Below are 19,307 nucleotides of genomic sequence, written 5' to 3' on the forward strand. Positions count from 1 at the left end.
ATGTGGATGCACAGACGCCAAACAATACGTCATATACAACTCTGACCCGAAGTTCTGTCATGGAAAGCAGAGAAGAACAGTCCGTTCTTTGATAATCTCAAAGAGTCTGGACAGAATAAGTTGTATATGTGGCTGCTTATAATGCACAAATGGAGGCGCAGGAACTCCCCCAAACGCCAGAGGCCCTACCACTCTCCTAGTGGCACAAGGTTTGGGGTCTTTGGCCTCAGTGTAAAGGATTTCCTCCTCCCAATACGCCCCGTGGGCACCACTGCCATCACCTCCTTCCTGTGCTGCAGCTTGCAGTCACAGGTTTTCAAGAGTGGGACAGGTTTTCGGTCCCTGGCACAGATCTTCCTTAGAGGGTCGCCCCAGGGCCAAAAGCTCATCCTGGTAAAACTTCAGCTCCTGAGGCTCAGTTGTCTCTGGGGCTGACCCTTCTTCCTCAAGAGGAGAACGGTCTGGTGTCTGACTAGAAGCTGGTTCTCCAGTTTTCCTGCCTTTTCTCTTGGAGGACTGGGGCATTATTCCAGACTTCAGCACCTCTTTTACACCCGGGCTCTGCTCTGTGCTATGGTTTTCACACACACACCCAATGTGAGGTTCCAAGCATTTCTGCATGGACCCTCAGTTCTGCCTCAGCCCAGGCTAAGGGTTCCAAATCATTGCCAAGAAAACAATCAACTAGTATGGATGAAGACACTGCTACCTCTTTGTTGCCAGCAACTCCTCCTAAATCAAAAGTAACCCTCGCCTGCGGGATGGGTTTTGGTCACATTTTCAGCATTGATGACTGGAAAGGTCCTTCCATGCAGATGCTGTTCTAAGGAAACTATCTGCTCAGTCACCATGGTGATGCTGGCACCAGTGTCTCTCAAGGCCTCCACCCTAACCCCATGTGCATGTTAGTGGGCCAGGCAGCTAAGGTGGCTAAGGCCACATCCCTACTCGAGTCGCCTCAGTAAGCTCCTTGGCCTGGCCATTGCTCTCCTGAGATCCCATCTGGAGATTGGCAGCTGCAGGTACTGCAGGTGGACCAGGGGTATATTTCTTGTTTTTACATCCAGAGTCTCAAGGAAAGTGTCCAAGTGACCTACAGCCATGGCACCAAGCCCATCTTAGGATCCCAGTTCTTACCCTGGAACCCACCCTTTGGCTGTCAAGAGTCTCTGGACCCACTCTCTTGAACAGGTTTTTGGGGGCCTGAAGTAGAATCTTTCTTTTTCGGGTTACCCCATTTCCCTAGGGTCGCTTTCTGACCTCTTTCTTTTGGTCTCCCCACCAGCAGGAGTCTTGGTCACCCTTGTTTTGACCCAGTGGTCTGCCTTCTTCCCCAACTCTTGAGGAGAAAGTGGACCAAGGTCCACCAGGAATTGATGTAGCTTCCCTTGGTAACAATTACTTAAAATATGCTACTTCATTATCAAATGATAAAGCCCTTCAAAGGCATGCACATTCTTACCTACTAACCAACCTCCTATTGATTTCAGTGAATAGTCTACACAATCTACCCAGGCCTGGCTATGGGTTTTTCGAGCCTCCCTGAAACTGGTTCTATACTCCGTACTGAATCCAACGCCCTCACTTAGGGGACCCTTCATGAGGTCATAGGATTCAGCCTCTTTCTCACTGAGTGTCAGGAGTCTATCCCTGCACTTTTCTGAGAACATTTCCCACAGGATAGCACTCCACGGCTTCCTGTGGACCTGCCTGCTACGACAAGCCCGCTCAAAAGCAATGAACTACTTGGTGATATCATCACATAAATAATCCCTTTGGGGTTTTAGGGTCAAAGGAATCTACTTTCTCCTTATTTATGATTGCGATGCCACCAAAGATGGGTCCTCGGCCAAACTCCTTTCTCTCTCTTCTGTAGCTAGGAGTTGGGCTTCTAGAGCTGCCCTCCTGGCTAGTCTTAGCAGAGCAAGCTCTTCGTCTGAAGAGGCTTCTTTGTCTTGGGATGTCACACGGTCACTCTTACGGTCAGTATTTTGATCTGTAAGATCAGAGTCATCCTCTGATGCTCTTTGTCATATTCTTCCAAAAGATCCTGGAGCTTTGCTTTGGTAGGGTTTGACCCAGTCCTGAGGCTATAGGTTTTACCCAAGCCTCTGAGCTATTTTATATTTAAAGACATACGGTGTGAGGTTGATTTCCTCCACCTGTATCAGCTCTTCTGAGTGACTACTTCTAGCACTCATTGTCTTTACAAAGTTGGGAACCATTTTGGAGATGAAAAATCCCTAATACTGGTTTCCTAACTACAGCAAGAGTTTGATTTTTGAAACAGCTGTACTCAAGGGGACCGAACCAGGGCACACATTGCACTGTTGTCTGAAAAATGTTTATTTAGATGTATATAAATAACTATTGGTATTACCAAATATTGAGTTGTATATGGTTTTTCTCCTTTGGATAACGACGTAACCCTTACCTGCATTGTGATTACGCATATTAGTATCACATCTAGATATATCTTCCCACATGAACCATTGTTTCTGTTTATAAAATGCAGGTAAGAAGCTGTAGCTTGGAGGACCAGTCTCCGGGCTGAGGCTAACACTGAGCAGGGGCCAAGGCGGCACCAATACTACAACACTAGCGGCACAGGGGCGGCTGGATGCAGGGTGCCAACTTAGCATCAGATTCCGAATGAAAAGCAATGGAGGCAGGCCAAATCTGAAAAGGGCTGCAGGCTCCAGCCAGGAGGCCGATCGAAGGAAACCAACAGCCATTGAGGTAAGTTATGATGCTCAGGGACGTAGGAACACCTTTTGTCCTCTTCAGCAAGGCCCAGGATGGACGGGTGAAGGGGTGTCTTTTGGTGTCAGAAATGGCTAACCAGTGCACATCGCGGTTGAGGGGACTTCTTGCAGAAGCTGCAGGCAACTTCTAGGAGTCCAGGAGAGGTCAGCTCATGGTGGAGTTGGGCTCTTGAGAGCAGGGGAACCTTGCTGAACTGGTGGGCCCCTTGAACTCGGGCTGGTGGCATCGGGTGCAGAGGTAAAACCGGGGGGCAGGCTGCGCAGTTCTTCAGGTCACGGAGTCTTTACTTTGAAGAGGGTTGCTTTGAGAACAAGTCCACTGATCTCTGGAAATCTTGGCCTATTATATCTAAGGTTTCCCACCTGTCCTTGCGCCAAAAAGGGGGTGAGGACAGGAAGATCGCTTGCTCCCTCTAACAGGAGAGGCTGGGGTCACATTACAAAGGCGGCAAGTCCTTTGAAAATCCCTGCCACAGATGGCTCTGCCTGACCAGGGGGAGGTGTGAATACCTCCACCCAGGAAAGGCATTGTTCTCGACCTCAGAGTGCACAGGCACTCTCCCCATGAGGACAGAACACACTCTGGTGGTAGCAGGCTGGCTCCGGTCAGTTGATGATCACACTAAGGATTGGTAGATCTTAGGGGACCCCTCTAGGGGCCCTCTGTGTGGAATTTTTAATAAATCGGACACTGCAATCGGCATAGGTTTATTATGCTGAGATGTTTGGTATCAAATATCCCATATTTCAGTGAAACCTTCATGGAGCTGTGGAACTCGTAATGACAAGTGTCCAGCCAATGTGCTTACTATAGAGCTTGCCTGGTCACTTGCAATATCCATGAATCGACAAAGATATTGCAGGGGCATATCTGCTCATGCAGATACGCCCTCACAGGAGATATCCCTAAAGCAGCATGCACTATAAGGCCTGCTAGAGGGGCGTCTTACCTATCTCTCAGACAGTCCCTGTAGGCATCGCATACAGGGATGTGTGCCATGTCGTCTCTTCAGTTTTGTCTGCACCAAGACACACAGCTGCAGTGGCAGTATGAATGTATGTGTGTATGTATGTATGTGCTTGGTGAGGGGTCCCTTAGCGTGGCGTAATTTGTGCTGCAGCCTTTAGAGACCCTCTTTAACAACAAGGCCCTTAGTACCAGAGGTATCTTTTACAAGGGACTTATATGTGAGCTAATGGGGTGACAACCGTGGAAACGACTGGTACACTTAAGGGAAGGAGATCGGGCTCAGGGGACCTGGTTGGCAGGGACCCTGTTCACTTCCAGTAAATACTATATCATTTTCCAGATAAAAAGTGAAGGCTAACCATGTCCAAAACAGGCCCTTTCCTACATTGAGACATATTTCCTAGGACAGCGGAAACTCTACAGCAGGTCTTGCTCACAGTCCTTATACTGTGACTGCCACTACTGAACATTAATCTTGAATTGTTAAAGCAGGGCCCGGATCTGGACAGGAGCCAATGAATAGGAGGACAACTCACCAGATAATAGAAGTCTTCTGTCTTCTCACGCACTTAGAGAGAACAATGCCATCCCATGTATTGCATGACAAAGAGAACACAACCCTCAGTGAAACACTCACCTCTCATATGTGATTCGTTAATAAGAACAAAATGAACATAACGCGTCCCTGGGGACCCCACAGATACACCGTTCCTACCAGTACTATAAATGCTTGGGGTCCCGCAGGTAAACCTAACAGTGCTACTAAGGCTTAGGGGGCCTACAGGTAAACCTTTCCTAACCCAGTGCTACAAATGCTATGTGCTCACTGCAGCAGGACTGGGCGCTCTAGGGCAGCAATTAAGTTGCTTGGCATTTATCTACCTTTAGCTAAGCCACGTGATAAAGGCAGTCGATCAGGATGATTCTCTTCGATCAGAAGTAGCTCTCACTATCGAAAAGGTGGAGACCCTCGTTTAACACAAACGCAGACATACGGTTAGGCTCTACCAGGACATGTAGCAAACTATTCATTAATGTATATGTAGGATTAGATTGCATTGCAAGTTAATTCTTATGTCACTATTTTCCGCACACAACATACAACATAGATTCCTCACATGCATACCCTGATGAAGGGGGAACCCCCAAAATGAATTGGGCAGACTGAATTTAAATTTACTTGCGGAACAGTGGATTTTGAAACTGATTCTATGAGAATAAATATGCTTCAACTGGAATACAAGTGGATTTGCTTCCAAGGGAAGGAGACATTGATGCACTTTTACGGGTACAAGCTGTGGAGCAGGAGACACAGACCTGATCTAGTCTGGCGCTATATAAACAACTGTAGCCAAATACATCTCCCTTCTGGCACGCGGTGAGTGGATTTCATAAATACTACAATAATGAATGAAAAATACACAGCATGCATAGACAAGGTTTGCTATGTAACCTCTGGACTCCTGTCAACCTAAACAAACACCAGTAATCAGACACTAGGGACATCACCTGAAGCTCATAAGATTCTCCTTTTGTTTGGTATCTTGTTTTTGGGAGGTGGGTTTTTAGGATAAGCTATTTTTGGGTGTGTCTGGGGGTGGGGTGTGTCAGGTAGCCACTGTGGTAGACGATGGGATAGAGGTTAAGGAGTGCCATGCCATCCCTTCATATATTTCTCCCCTCCTATATTCACAGTCCCCTTTTACCAGATGTCCGCTTTGCTGTCATCAAGAAGTGGAGAGAGGGGAATCGGCAGACGGCTCCTTTAAGCCGGAGATGAGGACGGACATCAGAGGATACACACTTGAAGAAGGCGGGGGCGGAGAGCGCGGCAGGTTGGTCAGTAGTTGGTCCAGATACACGTGGAATGGGAACGCGAGGCGGATAAACCAGTGGGGGAAGACCGGAAAGACAGAGAAGGACTAACAGCCTTACGAGAGAGAGAACCGGAGCCCAGGGGAGGTCACAGCTTGTCGGTGAGCAGAACACACGAACCTGGCGGAGGAGGGAAAGCCGAACCAGAAGACCAGACCTCACTGAAGGACGCAGAGTCACCACGCCATGGCACCGGAGGGTCATGACTCTTCCAGGTGCGTGGGCGTCTACGGGGTTTTTGGAAAGGGGCTGAGTAAGAGAGGGATGGGAGGGGAGGCTGAGGGGTGAAAGGAACCCAGGGAAAAGGAAATAAGTGAGACGGAAACAAAGAGAAGAGCAGAAATCATCGGCTACTCTTTTTCTTTTGGTTGCTCCAACCTCTACCCCCTCCCTTCATATTTATGCATAGCTATTATTTATCCCTCACATCCTCCCTTGACTAAACCATAAAGCAAAAACACTTACCTGAGTCTTTTCCTTCTGTCCGAGGGACGACGGCGGCCGATGCTCACCTAAGGGACTGAAGAGGAAGACCCTGTGGGAAAGAAGAATATAACAGAGACAATCAATCATTGTGATTTCCTGTAATACTAATAAAAAGTGCAAACCAAGAAATTATTCAATGCAGTGTGCTCCTTCTTGACCCACTCTTCTACAACGGGGAGCTACATACTTTCCCTACAGGGAATGGGAGACAGAAACACAGAGACCAACAGACACACACAGACACACACACAAGGGAAAGCATAGTAGGAAAATGCTATATACAGTTTTTATATGCTTGCATATGTACATTGTTTTAGAAAGATGGTGGAACTATTTATTCTGTTCAATGTGCTTATACTGCTAATTACTTTTATCACCTCCTTCCTCCCCGGCAGAACCCATGAGGCACAGGGTCAAGACTGATTTGCATATGGCCAGGTCTAAACTGGGGTGGCATGGTGAGCAAAATAATGATGGATTTAACCCAGATCTCTTGACTGGGGGTGAATGTTTTGATTTGTTCTGCATTCCATCCATCAATTGTGTGTCTTTTGCTCTCTTATCATAGCAGCACATACATTCTATACAAGAATTACGATGGTTAAATTAATAATGAAAATGCTAAAGATATGTTATTTTAATTTGATATTGCACATGAATTACCCCTAAGCAGAAACTACTTTAAGGAGAAATTTAGGATTGGTACGTAGAACCACTCAATCTTTGTGAAGTTGAAAGAAAGGCTCTTGTATAGTTAATGCCTGAAGTTCCTCAACTCTCCTTAGTGAGGTTATCGTTATGGGGAAAGCAACTTTCCATGACAGGAATTGTAACGGACATTGGTGCATTGGTTCAAAAGGCGGGCCCATTAGTCTTGTAAGGTCTATGTTTAAGTTCCACTCTGGAGCAGGGGGAATACTTGGTGGTATAACCCTTTTTAATCCTTCCATGAAGACTTTAATCACTGGTACTCTGAAGAGAGATAGGTGTTGTCTATTTTGCAAGTTTGCAGCTACGACTCCCAGGTGTAAACAAATGGATGTGTAAGTGAATCCACATTGCTGTAAATGCAACAGATAACAAATGATGTTCTGCACAAACGCATCAAGATGATTGATGATGTTGTTGTTACAAAAGGCAACACAACGTTTCCATTTGCTGCATAACATGCTCTAGTAGTCGGCTTTCTAGCTTCCTTGAGAATATTCATACAGTCTGGTTATAGTTGTAAATAACCAAACTCTATGACTTCAGGAGCCAAATCGCTAGGTTGAGTTCTCTGGGAATTGGATGTCTGATTTCTCCATGGCTCGGAGTGAGGAGACAAGATGTGATATGTAGCTTTTGATGTGAAACCACGGAGAGTTCTAAGGATGAGAGTACCAAGGTTGACGAGAACATGTGGGGGCTATTAAGATCAGTGAGGGACATTTGTCTGAGCTTCCGAACTATAAATGGAATTAGCAGGAGAGGCGGAAAAGCGTAAGCAAAAGCGTTTTCTCCATGTTAATTTCCATAGGAAATTTTGTGACAAGCTACAGCCCGAACTGCTGAACGGAATTACCTGAAATTTGGAAAAAAAGGTAGAGCTTGGTTCAGAATGCGACCTTTTTTAAAATGGTGTAAATCCGTTTAGTAGTTTTTGAGAAAATCAAAAAAGAAGAGTAAAAAAATCAATTTCCCATAGGAAAATTTGTGCAAGGCTACAGCCGAAACTACTGAACGGAATTACCCCAAAATTGGCAAAAAGGTAGTGCTTCGGTCAGAAAGCGACCTTTTTAGGTCTCACCTGAGCCAGTGCATGCCCTGCACTGGCGAGACTTTAAGTAAGTGGGCTTCAGAAAATTCTACCACTGTGGCCTAGAGCTTGCGGTTACGTGCTCACGAGCAGAGGAGCTTTCTGGCTTTCCTCTCTCCTCATGGGTCATCAGCTTTCAAAATACGAGAGCTTTATTTCACATTCCTGAAGTTGAGAGCTTCCTTTTCATTTGCCTATACATCCCTACCTCTCTTCTACCCCTCTACCTCTACTCTACCTCTCTACCTCTACTCTACCATTCTTCTACCCCTCTACCTCTCCTCTACCGCTCTACCTCTCTTCATTCCTCTACCTCTCTTCTATCCCGCTACCTCTCCTCTACCCCTCTTCTACCCCTCTACCTCTACTCTACCTCTCTTCTACCCCTCTACCTCTCTTATATACCTCTACCTCTCTTCTATTCCTTACCTCTCTTCTATCCCTCTACCTCTCCTCTACCCCTCTACCCCTCTTCTACTCTTCTATCACTCTACCTCTCTTCTAGCCCTCTACCTCTCCTCTACTCCTCTACCTCTCCTCTACCCTTCTACCTCTACTCTACCTCTCTTCTATCCCTCTAACCCTCTTCTACCCCTCTAACCCTCTTCTACCCCTCTACACCTCCACTACCCCTCTAATATCCCTCTTCTACCCCTCTACACCACTTGTACCCCTCTACTACCCCTCTACCCTACTACCCCTCTAACCTACTAAACCTCTATTACCCCTCTACCTCTCTTCTACCCCTCTACCTCTACTCTACCTCTCTTCTACCCCTCCATCTCACTTCTACCCCTCTACATTAACTCTACCTCTCTTCTACCCCTCTACCTCTACTCTACCTCTCTTCTATCCCTCTACCTCTCTTCTATCCTTCTACCCATCTACCCCTCTACCTCTCTTCTACCCCTCTACCTCTACTCTACCTCTCTTCTATCCATCGACCTCTCTTCTACCCGTCTACCCCTCTACACCTCTATCCCTCTTATACCCCTCTACACCGCTACCCTTTCTACCCCTCTACTACCCTTCTACCCCTCTTCTACCCCCTTTGACTTCTCTACCCATCTTCTACAGCTCTACCCCTCTTCTACCCCTCTACCCCTTTTCTACCCCTCTAACCCTCTAATAACCCTACCTCTTTTCTACTCTTCTACCCCTCCCCTACCCCTCTACTACCCCTCTACTACCCCTCTTCTACCTCTACACTACCTCTCTTCTACCCCTCAACCTCTACTCTACCTCTCTTCTACCCCTCTACCTCTCTTCTACCCCTCTATCCTTCTTCTACCCCTCTACCCCTCTTATACCCCTCTACTATACCTCAACCCCTCTACCACCGCTCTCCTACCACTCTACCACCCCTTTACTACCCCTCTACCCCAATACTACCCCTCTACTACCCCCCATTACCCCTCTACTACCCTTCAGCCCCTTTACTACTGCTCTACAACCCTCTACTACTGCTCTACAACCCTCTACTACCCCTCTGATACCCCTCTACCTCTCTTCTACCCCTCTACCCTCTACTACCCCTCTTCTATCCCTCTACCCCTCTTATACCCCTCTACTATACCTCATCCCCTCTACCACTGCTCGCCTACCCCTCAACTGCCTCTCTTTTACCACTCTACCCCTTTTCTACCCCTGTACCACTCTTCTACCCCTGTACCCCTCTTCTACCACTCTACTACCCCTCTTTTACCCCTCTACTTCTCTTTTACCCCTCTACTTCTCTTCTACCCCTCTTCTACCCCACTAACTCTCTTCTACCACACTACCTCTCTTCTACCCCTCTACCTCTCTTTTATCCCTCTACCTCTCTTCTACACCTCTACCTCTCTACTACTCCTCTTACCTCTCTTCTACCTCTCTACCCCTCTTCTACCCCCTACACCTCTACATCTCTACCCCTCTACTACCCCTCAAACATACTACCCCTGTAACCTACTACCCCTCTGGTGCCCCTCTACCTCTCTTCTACCCCTCTACCTCTTCTACCACTCTACCTCTATTCTACCACCCTACCTCTCTTCTATCTCTCTACCTCTCTTCTACCCCTCTACCTCTCCTCTACCCCTCTTCTACCCCTCTACCTCTACTCTACCTCTCTTCTACCCCTCTACCTCTCTTATATACCTCTACCTCTCTTCTATTCCTTACCTCTCTTCTATCCCTCTACCTCTCCTCTACCCCTCTTCTACTCTTCTATCACTCTACCTCTCTTCTAGCCCTCTACCTCTCCTCTACTCCTCTACCTCTCCTCTACCCTTCTACCTCTACTCTACCTCTCTTCTATCCCTCTAACCCTCTTCTACCCCTCTAACCCTTTTCTACCCCTCTACACCTCCACTACCCCTCTAATATCCCTCTTCTACCCCTCTACACCACTTGTACCCCTCTACTACCCCTCTACCCTACTACCCCTCTAACCTACTAAACCTCTATTACCCCTCTACCTCTCTTCTACCCCTCTACCTCTACTCTACCTCTCTTCTACCCCTCCATCTCTCTTCTACCCCTCTACATTAACTCTACCTCTCTTCTACCCCTCTACCTCTACTCTACCTCTCTTCTATCCCTCTACCTCTCTTCTATCCTTCTACCCATCTACCCCTCTACCTCTCTTCTACCTCTCTTCTATCCATCGACCTCTCTTCTACCCGTCTACCCCTCTACACCTCTATCCCTCTTATACCCCTCTACACCGCTACCCGTTCTACCCCTCTACTACCCTTCTACCCCCTTTGACTTCTCTACCCATCTTCTACAGCTCTACCCCTCTTCTACCCCTCTACCCCTTTTCTACCCCTCTAACCCTCTAATAACCCTACCTCTTTTCTACTCTTCTACCCCTCCCCTACCCCTCTACTACCCCTCTTCTACCTCTACACTACCTCTCTTCTACCCCTCAACCTCTACTCTACCTCTCTTCTACCCCTCTATCCTTCTTCTACCCCTCTACCCCTCTTATACCCCTCTACTATACCTCAACCCCTCTACCACCGCTCTCCTACCACTCTACCACTCTACCGCTCTACTACCCCTCTACCCCAATACTACCCCTCTACTACCCCCCATTACCCCTCTACTACCCTTCAGCCCCTCTACTACTGCTCTACAACCCTCTACTACCCCTCTGATACCCCTCTACCTCTCTTCTACCCCTCTACCCTCTACTACCCCTCTTCTATCCCTCTACCCCTCTTATACCCCTCTACTATACCTCATCCCCTCTACCACTGCTCGCCTACCCCTCAACTGCCTCTCTTTTACCACTCTACCCCTTTTCTACCCCTGTACCACTCTTCTACCCCTGTACCCCTCTTCTACCACTCTACTACCCCTCTTTTACCCCTCTACTTCTCTTTTACCCCTCTACTTCTCTTCTACCCCTCTTCTACCCCACTAACTCTCTTCTACCACACTACCTCTCTTCTACCCCTCTACCTCTCTTCTATCCCTCTACCTCTCTTCTACACCTCTACCTCTCTACTACTCCTCTTACCTCTCTTCTACCTCTCTACCCCTCTTCTACCCCCTACACCCCTACATCTCTACCCCTCTACTACCCCTCAAACATACTACCCCTGTAACCTACTACCCCTCTGGTGCCCCTCTACCTCTCTTCTACCCCTCTACCTCTTCTACCACTCTACCTCTATTCTACCACCCTACCTCTCTTCTATCTCTCTACCTCTCTTCTACCCCTCTACCTTTCTTCTATCCATCTAGCTCTCTTCTATCCCTCAACATCTCTTCTACTCTTCCACCACTCTACCTCTTTTCTACCCCTATACCACCCCTCTTCCCTTCTACTACCCCACTTCTAACCTTCTACCCCTCTACTACCCTTCTACCTCTCTACCATCCCTCTTCTACCCCTCTATAACTCCTCTACCCCTCCTCTACCCCTACCCCTCTTTACCCCTCTACTTCTCTTTTATCCCTCTACTTCTCTTCTACCCCTCTTCTACCCCACTACCTCTCTTCTACCACACTACCTCTCTTCTACCCCTCAACCTCTACTCTACCTCTCTTCTACCCCCTATCTCTCTTCTACGCCTCTACCTCTCTTCTACCCCTCTACCTCTACACTACCTCTATTCTGCCCCTCTACCTCTCTTCTACCCCTCTTCTATACCTCTACCCCTCTTCTACACCTCTACACCTCTTCTACCCCTCTACAACCGCTCTATCCCTCTACTACCCCTCTACCCCTCTTCTAACTCTCTACACCTCTTCCCTTTTTTCTACCCCTCTACCCCTTTATTACTCCTCTACTACCCCTCTACTACCCCACTACCCTTCAACTCCTCTTCCAACGGATTCTATTAGGGCCCAGAACCATTTTATTTAGTGATGTCCATCTGCACACTTTCCTGCATCTTGTAGTAAATTGAATATTGACAAACAGAAGTGTTATTTCCAGAAACAGTGAGTTCTGCAGCTTGTCTGTGTATTTTTTATCTGCACCTCGCGGACTCCTCACATTCCTCTCGAGAGAAGATCCTGCCTCCTACTCATTAGTGTCGTTTCAGTAACTGTTTCTATCATGTGTTCATGTTTCATTGACTTGTATTAGGAGAAAAGTGTGTAAAAATACATTGTGTAGCATTAGCATTATATACTCAAATTGCTTTAGGGTGGATGCTCTCGTCCATTGCAAAGACAATTGTCACTTGTTAGTTTGCTTGGCCTTTTGCTACTTTTGCATTAAATGTATTCAATGTAATCTGCCTGTTACTAAATGACTGACTTGAATTGTATCTTGATGATGTGAGCTGCGGAATTGCTCGGTGTATTGTGTCTGCCATGATTTTGTTCCTCAATAAAGGTTTTTGAAAACTTTTAAAAAAAAGAAAAAAATATTTTTTTTGTTGCGTTAAATGTATGATTGATTTGTTGGCCTCCGGGTGTGCTGTGTTTTATTTTACATATCACAAGTGATGACGAGGAAAATGACAGTCCAGTATACACATTCTTCATATAAATCAACTCACAGTATACTGTTCTGGAGGTTCAGTCCCACAGACCTTATCTCTAACTGAACGCAGGCACTCTAGGAAGCATGTGCTTTTCAAACCAGTTGCCCTCTGATGCGGCGTCCTCACTATTGGATAAGTCAAAATGTCCTGAATTTTAGGAGGGTTACCATATGTAGTGCACTCTGTTAGACAGCGCTCACCTGTGGTAGTAAGATGGTACTAGGCGCCTTATCACCTATGCATGGTGCAGGGCTTTGAGTTACAGAGCTCCTCATGCTGTGGAGAAGATTAGGTCACATTTACCCATTTTCCCATATTTGGTCCTGATGAAATGCCAACAGATTGCTTCATGACTACACAGGGCATGAACAAAGTTGACCTGAAGTATAGACCCCAGCTTACCAGCAGGTCCATAGGTGAGCGACACTTTCACACAGTGATAGGGGCCATTAGTGCCTCATTTTCTCTGCCACTGTTTTTAATCTCAACATGGACCAGGATGATCACATTAACTATATTGCGGCAACTGGCCGATAGTTGATCTTATATTCAGACTTTCACCAATCTCACATCTTATGACACAGCATCCTCTGTCCTACTATGCTCATCCCGAGTACTTAATGAAAGATCTCCGACAAAGTGTCCTCTTGTGGGGCTCGCCAGGCATTGTAGCGCCGGCCTGGTGAGGAGTATAGCCCAATGATGAAGCATGTCACCTTCAGGTGAGTGAATGCAACTTGTCTTGAACGCACATGCTTCCAAGGGTGTCTGGGTTCAGTTACAGATAATGTCTCTGGGACTGAACCTCTGGAACAGTATACTGTGATTTGATTGCCCTTCTGACCTACCGGCCATGTCCACCTGCCCTTTGCTGCTCTATGCTGTCCAGGGACCTGCTTGTTGTTAGTGGCTGCCTTCTTTGACGGACTTTGCCCCATCTACATCGCGGAGCGCGGGACTGCCGGGACTCCAGTTCCCAGGAGGCAGCGTGCTCTCGCGACATTCCCATCGGGCCAACAAGGATAAATTAGCGTTGGGGCTCCCGCTGCGCGGGACGAGCGTGGGCTCGCCCGGGCTAAGCCCGGGCCAAGGGCAGGCCCGTCCTTGTCTGTCAAAGGCCGGAGGAGGCCGAGCAGGGCCACCCCCCTTGAGTCTGAAAACAGGACACCTCCCATAGGGACGGACGCTAGACCCAGAGTGGCAGTAAGTGAACCACCGGATACTCTTTTTTAAAATTTTATTTTATTGAAGCCAAGGTTTGTCAACATAAACATTTGCATAAACCAACATTATATCATAGCAAAAAGCTGAACAGCAAAAACAAATCTATTTGAACCAAAGGAATCACTTTAAGTAGCTATCCCAGGTCACGAACTTGTTATACATTTCATAAAAGAGAGTTGATCAGGTATAAAAGTACAAAAATCCAGTAGAAAAAGCCCCCTGTAAACATTCACACAATAAAAAGATAAATAGACAATTGACGAGGTCTTAAATCTCATTCCCACCCGCCACCAAACAAACTGGCCACTACATCCTCACCCTCTGTTTTAATCAAATCTCGAACCCCATGTTTTATTAAATCTATTAAGTCCCCCATTTCTTGCTGCAAAGGTATATTCACTTTTCTTTACCCTTCTGATCTTTTGCCCCCATTCCAAGGCTGACGGAATTAAGTCAGAGCGCCAATTTTGAAAGTCCAGTGATCTTGCAATCGCCATAGCTATGTAGAGAAATCTAGTCACTGAATCTGCAAAATGGATATCCGGGTGTTAAAACCTAGACTGCAGTGTCAACATTGTCGGCGCCATCTTGCCCCCCTTTTCGAGCCCATTCGTGCGCGTAAGCGGCAGCCATTTTAAATACCATGGCCTCTCTGCCCATCGCCGACAGCCAGCGCGTCTCTCTCTCTCTCTCTCTCTCTCTTGACCTCGCAAGCATCCCCGCGCGCTGACAGCCCCCGCTCTCACATGCCTTGGGCCATAAACCCCTCTTCAGCACAACTCTGCCTCGGAACCCCATCCTGTTCCCGGCTGAACACCTCCCTCCATTCCTTTCATGATCCCGGGTCCTTTGATAAAACCCCCCACCTTTCCTCTGTGCCCGTTTGTCTTACTCGTTCCCAGGCCACCACCTGGCCCTGCGAATACTGTTTGTTGCCCCCCCATACAGTAGGAAGCTTCTCCCATCAAAGGATCCACGAGTTGATCAAAGCCCCCACCCCATGAGATCCGATCAACCACATACATTCCGTGAATCGGCAGAATGTCCAGCTGCGCGACCATCATCACCTGTTGTGACCGGGGTGGGGACTTCAACTGTAAATGTGTGTGGGAACGGGCCTGAATCGGGGATTCCGAGGATGTCCTTTAATACTTCAAAGCATTTGCAAGAATGAGCCACATGCAATAAACTGTAATAAAGATCATAAACCTGTGTATAAGAGGCCACGCCTCAGAGATGCGGTTAGAGCACCTCGAGAAGATACCCTGTTGTCTGATTTGATGTGTTCTGCTCCGTCGGAATAAAACTTCTGTTTCCTGCCTTCCAGTCTCCAGCGCCTGGCAACCCTGAAAAAGGTCATCGGCCCTACCTTTTTCCACAATTGGCGTCCCAAACGTGGGGCCCATCAGCGACTCGTGGATCCAGTAGGAGAGGTCCCGACGACAGAGTGAACGACTGCAACGATCGGGAGAGCTCCTGTCCGATAGACCCTCGTCTGACAGCCGATCATCCGAACTTCACTGGTTCCGAACAGACCTCTCTCGAGTGATCTACGGTCCTGACTGGGAACCATCAGGAGTGCCGCGAAGATCACGAAGAATAGAGGACGATCGGGCGCTGGATTCGGAAGACAAGAAACTGTCCATGCAGTCCGGGTAAGGTCGTGTAAACGCGACAAATTGCGAAATGATTGTTTGATTTGGATAATACTAGTATTACTCTTTTGTTGGTTCGTTTGGAGATTCACTGTCTGCAAACGGAGAAACAACAGGCTCTCTCTTTGCAAGCAGTGAAGGATAGGTAACGCAGACTTTTGTCCCCGTTGTAATCTGTCGTGCCTATCTTCCTCCCCCACTAATTGATTGTTTGGCCCGAACTGTTGTTCGCGGATTGTTTTCTGGAGATTCTCTGTCTGCAAACAGGGAAGAACAGGTTCTCTCTTTGCAGGTAGTGAAAGGGTAGGTAACGCAGACTTTTGTCCCCGTTGTAACCCGTTGTGCCTACTTATTCTCCCCATTGATTGTTTGATTGACCGAACATTGACTGTTCGATATTGGTTCTTTTGAGGTATTCACCGCCTGCAAACAACGAAGAATAGAAATATTCTGTCTTGTCTTTGCACGCAGTGATAAGATAGGTAGTGCAGACCTTTGTCCCCGTTGTAATCCGTCATGCCTATCTTCTCCCCACTGATTGGTAGCCTGTTTAGCCCGGACCGCTTATTAGAGATGAACCATCCGGCTCCACTGGAAGGCACCCCTAATAAGGACATGTTCATGAAGCATGGATTGATCGCTATAGCTTATAGCAAGCTGTGGCATAAATATACGAAGAAGGACCAGAAATGTCAGTGGCCACTGATAGGATCCTTCGACGAGGATAAAATAAGCGCGTTAGAAACAGCCCTTGGGAAGCACAAGACAACACCCACTATGCTTGATAGTCTCGGCATGTGGCGCAAAGAAACCGAACAGCGTAAAAAGAGAAATGAAAGTAGGTTGGGAAAGAGCTGCGAAAGGCAGCCCACCTAGCTGCCAAGAAATTAGAAGAAGAGATTAAGGAAAGAGAAGAAGCCAAACAGAAACTAGAGGTAGAGACATCAAGCCAGTGTCCGGTTAGAACGCCCTCTACGCTCTACCCCGAATACCCTCAAAGCAGCGAGCCAATGATGATCTCTTGTTAGGTCCTCCGATCATCTACATGCCCCCTCCATATGCCCCTTCCCAAACCTTAGCACAGCTCCCGCTATCTCCAAGCGCAGACGAGAGTGGTACCAGAGCTTCGGTCCCTATGGCCTCCGCGTCGGCCGAACCCCTTGTACTAGATACAGCACAAGCGACAGTGTTAGATGACCCAGAGACCCGAAAGGCTGATTCCGCAAGAACGAAAAGATTAAGCAAGGATGAGCGAGCAGGGATTGACAAGAAAGTGAGGACACTGGTAGAAAGAAAGGAAAGTGAAGAGCACATCACGGATATGTACAACTCATATGCAGGGAGCCACAGACGACATTTTGCCGTACGACTGTGCTATCATGCCCTCAATGCGTATGAGGACCGATATCGAGACAAAGGTCCCGAGAGCCTAACGACTCTGTATAGGAAGGTCGATATCGGGGATGAGGGCGAGTGTGATGTGACGGACCTCCTTACGTGTACGCTTGAGGTTTTCCGCCACCTCACTGAACAGGAATCGGAAGCTAAACCCACGACACCCGTAGCAACCGAATCACGAACTGAGCGAGCTAGCACCATGATGCCAATAAGAGAGGCTGCCCCCTACTGGGTTCCTCCACGAGGTCTAGGAACACACGATGACGTCAACCACCAAGATGCAAGAGGGAGGGTAGTGTACAACTGGGTCTACCAGCCATGGGATCGGCAAGATATTCTGACGTTCCGGAAATCTCTGCCCGATTTGCGAAAAAACCCACTGCCTTCTACACTGAACTAGGTACAGCCCTAGGTTCAACGATTATGACCCTGGCTGACATCGACTTGTTTTTCGGGTTATGTCTGCCAGCTGATGTGTGGAAGCAAATCCGGAAAGTCGACCACCTTGAGCTGTTCGGACATACCTGGTCACAGCTCGATGGCATAGATAGGCAACGAGAACCTGGACAGAAGCCTTTGAAATCCATTTTAGACCTCCCAGACAAGATTGTGCAGAAATTGAAAACCCTGATCCCAGAAAAGAAAGTGGACTGGTCGATAGTAACGGCTTGTCGTCAGAAACCCCAGGAAGAGGTATCGGACTACTTCTCCCGGTTTGAAACGGTGTTCTCCGATTACAGCAGCCACGACATTTCATTTCATTTCATTTCATTTCAAAAACTTTATTCGATTCAATGCAAGAATCATAAAAGTAGAAGTACATTTAAGACACACAGTTAAAGAATTCGCTATGAAAACAGTTTTACAATTTATGGCACTATAAAAGTTGATTGGCAGATAAGATCATATAACCATTTTTACTTTAAGTTAATCATCTCTGGATATACATAATTTTATCAGGCAGGGGTGTTTTTGGGAACAAGTAAAAATAATAAAAAGAATCACGGTACAGGATTATAAATTGCAGGATTATAAAGTGCATATGTCAAATGGTAAAGTTCTTGGGGCAAAATTCTAGCCATACCGTTTCCTGATCTGGAGTGACACTCGTATAAAGTTCAACATTGCACAGCAGACTGTAGGGGATGACAGAGATATTAAGAAATCATAGCCCTCTTTATAATGGCGTATTTGTTCTTCCTTGAGAATCGGTTTGATAAACCTGGTTCTCGGGTCTTTATATAAGGAACAAAAAAGAACAAGATGCATTGTGTTTTGGCTATCTTTGTAGTTACAGTTGCAAGGTGGGAGTTCCTTACACCAGCCCCCCTGTATGGGGAATGCAAAAAGAAAATGCAAAGTATGTAACCTGAATCTTGTCAAGTAAAAACGCCATTGTACATGATTTGTAAAGGTCAGATAGAACTGATGCTGTAAGACAGCCTTAGGGGCATAGGGACTGTCAATACAATTTACAATCGATGATTTCCAGTATTGTGATTTAATTACATTTTTGATATCTCCCTGTATGTTTTCAGGGTTGTCAAAAGTGTCACCCAAGCCTATCTTATGAAACATTTCATTTACATAGGATAACCAGGGGATTTGGTTCATATTTGACAATTTCAAACAGTCCTGGATGATATCCTTAGTAAGCTGTAAGTCCTCCGATACCCATATTTTGCCCCATAACAACAAAGGAGAAAGACGAATAATGTCGCTTACATAATTTAAGCCTAGTTCATTGTGAGCGAATTTATTTGAGGAGCCTGATGGGATAGCCAAGACACGTTTTAGGAATCTATTTTCCATAATCTGTATCGTGTCGGGGCTATCTGTCCCCCAGACCCCCGCCCCATAGGTAGCAATTGACAGACATTTTGCTTTATACAGAGTTTTTAAATGTGAAATGGGTTTTTGGCCTAATTTGCCACAAAAGCGGAACAATCCCTCTATTGAGCGACTAGCACTCTGCACTCGTGTTTTCATTAATGGTGCCCAACTTAATTTGTGATTAAAAAGGTTTCCCAGATAATTAAAATTTTCAACTTTGTCAATGACGGAGGTACTCACTGCGAACTTTCTGCTCTTTGTGCCCTTCGGGCCACAGACCATGATAAAAGACTTAGCAAAATTCACTTTGAGATC

General features: G+C 46.9%; 1 long non-coding RNA gene across 1 annotated transcript in view; it reads right to left on the bottom strand.

Annotated features, from left to right (window-relative positions):
- LOC147737221 (uncharacterized) overlaps positions 1–19,307 on the bottom strand; it is a 55,183-nt gene that overhangs the window by 14,361 nt on the left and 21,515 nt on the right. Inside the window, exon 2 of the long non-coding RNA XR_015295587.1 lies at positions 6,076–6,145. This is a non-coding gene — a long non-coding RNA (uncharacterized LOC147737221). The remainder of the gene's footprint in view (positions 1–6,075; positions 6,146–19,307) is intronic.

This window comes from Lissotriton vulgaris, chromosome 1_1 (genome assembly GCF_964263255.1).
Source record: "Lissotriton vulgaris chromosome 1_1, aLisVul1.2, whole genome shotgun sequence".
Classification (NCBI taxonomy): Eukaryota; Metazoa; Chordata; class Amphibia; order Caudata; family Salamandridae; genus Lissotriton; species Lissotriton vulgaris.